The sequence below is a fragment of the Myodes glareolus genome, chromosome 22, assembly GCF_982192425.1.
Source record: "Myodes glareolus chromosome 22, mMyoGla1.1, whole genome shotgun sequence".
NCBI classification, from domain to species: Eukaryota; Metazoa; Chordata; class Mammalia; order Rodentia; family Cricetidae; genus Myodes; species Myodes glareolus.
In genome coordinates, this window is record NC_142047.1 from 40,975,915 (window position 1) to 40,981,112 (window position 5,198).

At 47.6% G+C, this 5,198-nt stretch overlaps 1 pseudogene; it reads left to right on the forward strand.

Annotated features, from left to right (window-relative positions):
* The first annotated feature begins 1,621 nt into the window (after nt 1-1,621).
* Nucleotides 1,622-2,542, forward strand: LOC125402324 (small ribosomal subunit protein uS2 pseudogene; annotated as a pseudogene).
* Nucleotides 2,543-5,198: the final 2,656 nt, after the last annotated feature.

Below are 5,198 nucleotides of genomic sequence, written 5' to 3' on the forward strand. Positions count from 1 at the left end.
GCTGCCTGGCTAGAGTACCTCAAGGATACTCCTGTCTCTGCCTCCCTGAGGCCAGGATTCTAAGTAGAGGCCACCACACTCCTGTGTTGGGAGAGCCAGAGAACCAGGAAGTCTGCTAGGAGACTGTGGCTTCAAAATAAGACCTGAACAATGACACTACCAGATGACATGCCAACATGGATGAGGGAAATCTCGGGGGCCTCACCCCTCGATGAAGAGTTATAGGCCATTAACAACTGCTGAGAAAGGGTGTGTTAGCGCTCCCCAGGGATGAGCCTGATACTGGTCACCCAATACTAAGTCCTAAAAAAAGGAATCCTAGCAACACCTAGCTCAGCAGGAGGTATTTATATGCTTATTCATGTGTGTGTGTGTGTGTGTGTGTGTGTTATGTGTATGTGGCATGTGTGTATGTAGTGTGTGTGTATGTGTGTGAGGTGTGTGTGTGTGGTGTGTGTGGTGTGTGTGTGTGGTGTGTGTGTAAAATAGTAATAAAGAGAAAGAGATCATGAATTTAAGAGGGAGGGGTATGTGAGAGATGGGGGAGGGGGCTAAATGGTGCAATTATATCTTAACTAAGGATAAAATAAAAAATAAGATGGAAAGTGTTTGAGACCACACCTACTGTTGGCCTCTGACCTTCACACATGTATACATGTGCATGAATACCTCTACATGCATACACACATATACATGAACATATACACACATGCAGCAGACACGAATGAATCAATACAGTAAAAATCCGTCTAAGGCACAGAGACATCAGTTAGAGACAAGCAGTTGAGACTTTCTATAGACCATTCCCAGCGAGCTTGCTGGTTGGTGACTGTTTTTATTTTTAGGAAGCCACCTGAAACTCCCAGTCACTGACCAGGGAAGAACATGGGTCATTTGTTAGAGACTTGGTAACAGTGGGAAAGGGGAACAAACACCACCCCCACATCGCCTAGCAAATGCTGAAGGGTGGTGACTCCCACTTTAACAGTTACCTTGAAGGTAAAATTAATTATTAATTGGAAAAGCCTGGACATGGAATGACTGCTATCAATATTTTAAGACTTTCCCTGCTAATTTCATCCTCACCAGAACCACTGAAGATCTGCTTGCTTTTTGCAAAGCTTGCTATAATGATCGTCTGAAGTTTTCCAACATTCTGAAATGTTCTTCTTTAATTTCTAAGATTAAACAGATTGAAGGGGGAAAGTTCATACCTCATTCCTACAAACGAATGATTTTCCCATTCTTTGCGGGCTCAGGAACTTCTGAGCAGTATTAATTTTTAAATTTCCACCCATGCTGTATGTCTCATCAATTCAGATACGTGTTTTTATGGTAGTCTTGGGGTCAATGTGTACAACCTGAATTCGTACAACTTCTCAGTGAACTGAGGTCATCCCTAGAGCCACCTTCTAGAAGAATCCAGTTAAAATGCTTCAAAAGTTAAAAGTTTTCTCCCAAGTGGTTTTAAAGACTCCTTCAAGTAGCAAGGCCTGGACAAGTCTCAAATGGGTATGGGCAAATAGAAAATGAGATGGCGCTTTTCCGTGCTGCCCCAGGACCAGTCCGGACGGCGGCGTTGTTTTTGGTTACCGGCGTAACTCAAAGGGAAACTTCGACAATGTCTGGAGCCCTTGATGTCCTGCAGATGAAAGAGGAGGATGTCCTCAAATCCCTCGCTGCAGGAACCCACTTAGGTGGCACCAACCTCGACTTTCAGATGGAGCAGTGCATTTACAAAAGGAAAAGCGATGGCATCTACATCATCAATCTGAAGAGGGCCTGGGAGAAACTGTTGCTTGCAGCCCGGGCTATTGTTGCCATTGAGAACCCTGCTGAACCCAGCATCATCTCCTCCAGGAACACTGGGCAGCGAGCGGTGCTGAAGTTTGCCGCCACCACTGGAGCCACTCCAATCGCTGGGCGTTTTACCCCAGAGACCTTCACTAACCAGATCCAAGCAGCCCTCAGGGAGCCACGGCTTCTAGTGGTGACCAATCCCAGGGCTGACCACCAGCCCCTCACAGAGGCGTCTTACGTGAACCTGCCCACCATTGTCCTGTGTAACAGACTCACCTCTGCGCTACGTGGACATCGCCATCCCGTGCAACAACAAGGGAGCTCACTCAGTGGGCCTGATGTGGTGGATGCTGGCCCGGGAAGTACTCCGCATGCGTGGCACTATCTCCCGTGAGCACCCATGGGAGGTTATCATGCCTGATCTCTACTTCTACAGGAGACTGGGAAGGAAGAACAGGCTGCTGCTGAGAAGGCTGTGACCAATGAGGAGTTTCAGGGTGAATGGACCGCGCCAGCTCCTGAGTTCACTGCTGCTCAGCTAGAGATGGCTGACTGGTCTGAGGGTATGCAGGTGCCCTTGGTACCCAGCCAGCAGTTCCCTACTGACTAGAGTGCCCAGCCAGCCACTGAGGATTGGTCAGCAGCTCCCACAGTGTAGGCCACCGAGTGGGTTGGAGCCACCACTCTGTGGTCCTGAGCTCCTCTGTAGACACCTGAGCAAAGGAAAAAAGGTGGAAGGAAAATAAAGTTCCTACAAGCTGAGGAAGGAAGGAAGGGAGGGAGGGAGGGAGGGAGGGAGGGAGGGAGGGAGGGAGGGAGGGAGGGAGGGAGGGAGGGAGGGAGGGAGGAAACGAGATGGCAGCCGGAGAATTGGGAGTTCCGGGCCAAGCTGGACTACAAGGAGCCATCCTGCCTTGTCATAGGGGAGTGTTTGCCGAATACGCCGAACACGCATGATCTCGGTCTGTCACCCAGCACCATATAAACTAGAAGTGGTGGAGCTGACCTGTAATCCTAGTCCTTAGGAAATGAAGGCAGGACGGTCAGAAGTTCGAGGTCATCCTCTGCTATTTCCAGACCAGCCTGAGACCCTTGATACCTTGTCTGAGATTTAAAAAAAAAAAATCCTCTCCACTTCAGTTTTTCATGGCCACTGGCTCAGAAAAGATGCTGATGAACAACCTAGAAATGTCAGTCTAAGAAACTCAGATTCCAGGATGACCTTCAGTTGGCCTCAGGGACAGAGCCGTGGGCTTTAAGATTGGAAGCAAGGCTCCAGGGCAGACAGGGGAAACTCAATAGAGGTCTGGAATTGCCCAGGGCATTTAAACCCTAGAAGGGCTGTTCTGGGAAAAGCATCCCCTGACCACATTGTTCGTCCTAAACAGTCACAGGAAGAATCATATTGAAATATTTTTTAGAAATTAAAGGATGGGTCCAGTGAGATGGCCCAGGGGATAAAAGTGCTCGCCACCAAGCCTGACGACCTGAGTTCGATCCCCAGGACCCACGTGTAGAAGAAGAGAACCAATGTCTGCCCTGCAAGTTCTCTGACCTCCATGTACATGTGAAAGCATGCACACACCCCACACACAGATAAATGTTTTAAAAAATTAAAATAAATTTTATAAAAAGTTAAAAAGATCATCATCTGCTTTGTCAAACCATGAAAGAACTGGGAAGTGGTGTTGTCCTGGGCGCCTATAGATACTGGTCAGAGATTTATCCCCATATTGTATTTATTAATTTTTACATGCATTGGTATTTTGCCTGCATGTATGTCTGTGTGAGGGAGTCAGATCCCCTGGAACAAGAGTTACAGACACTTGTGAGCTGCCATGTGGGTGCTGGGAATTGAACCCGGGTCCTCTGGAAGAGCAGATAGTGCTCTTAACCTCTGAGCCATCTCTCCAACCTCCCCCCTCATTGTATTTTGAACAGCATATACCTGTTACCTCTAAGTATCTTGTACCCTTCAGCCTGTAGCCAATTTCAGTCTCCACTTGGAATCTTTAGGCATTCATTCCTGGAGCCCTAGACACCAAAATATACAGATATCCAAGCCACTTGTACAAACAGCAAACTATCTGTTTATGTTACCAAGCCTTCCTGTGCATAGGGAAGAGTCCCCAATAGGAGCTGGCCTGTGTTGTTTAGGGACTAACAGCAAGGGAGCAGATCCTAAGTATTCAGTGCAGACGCATTTTTTTTTCTTTCCAAATATTTTCGTCTGTGGAACAGACATTCTCTTGGTATACTGCACATGCTGTTTGACTTCACTCAGAAGTTCGCTCTGGAAGTGGGGTTTCTGCTCCCTCTACTTCAGACACAAGCACATCCATAGCTCAAGAGACCTCCAAGACCTCTTGTCTGGGCCAGGGCTTCTGCCACCCAACTCTACCTTGGGTAGGAGAACACGGTAAAACAGTGTGCCCTTGTAAACAGCCAGAGGTAAGCCATCTCCAGTAGAGGTTACTGCTATTTATTCCGCAGTATAAAAGTACCTATAGCGCTGTGTTGGCTAGTTTCTCTCCAGCAGACACAAGCTAGAGTCATCTGAGAAGAAACTTCAATTAAGAAAATGCCTCTGTAAGATCAGGCTGTAGGCAAGCTGGTGGGGAGCTTTCTTGATTAATGATTGAAGTATAAAGGCCCAGCCTATTGTGGGTGGTGCTACCCCCTAGGCAGGTGGTTCTGGAGTACATAAGAAAGCAGGATGAAGAAGTCACGAGGATCAAGTGAAAAGTGCTCCCTGACTCCCGGTTCCTACCTTAGTCCCCACCCTGACTTCCTTTGATGAGGGAATGGAATGTTGAACTGTAAGCTGAAATAAACCCATTCCTCCTCAAGTTACTTTTGGCCATGGTGTTTTATCAGAGCAATAGAAAACCTAATTAAGACAAATGTTATCCAAGGAATCACTCTGCTTTGCCTGGGATTCTCCCTATTGGGAGCTTACCTGGCTTGAAGGTTTCTGTGAGGTGTTTGAGTACTGATTGGGCAGTGTCTTGCTCTCTCTCTCTCTCTCTCTCTCTCTCTTTCTCTCTCTCTCTCACACACACACACACACCATCTGTCTACCTGTTACTTTGCCAGTTACTCTTTACTCTGCCTTGTTGTAGATACAATAAACTCACTATTCAAAGCTGAAGATCCAGCCATACAAAGCGATTCTGTGGACTGTACGAAACCGAATGTGGGTTACTTGGATCCTCAGTTGAAGAAGTCATTGGTATAAGGGCTGAGTCCTTCAGGCCTGTCTTCTCTCCACTCCACAGCAGCTCTGGTTGACCACATTCCTCCCCAGTACCAGGCGCCCTGGCTGGTTGCTGCCAGGCACCGTGACCAGCACTCAGCACTTACCCTCCTGTAGCCTACCACATGTCAACAATCCTGAG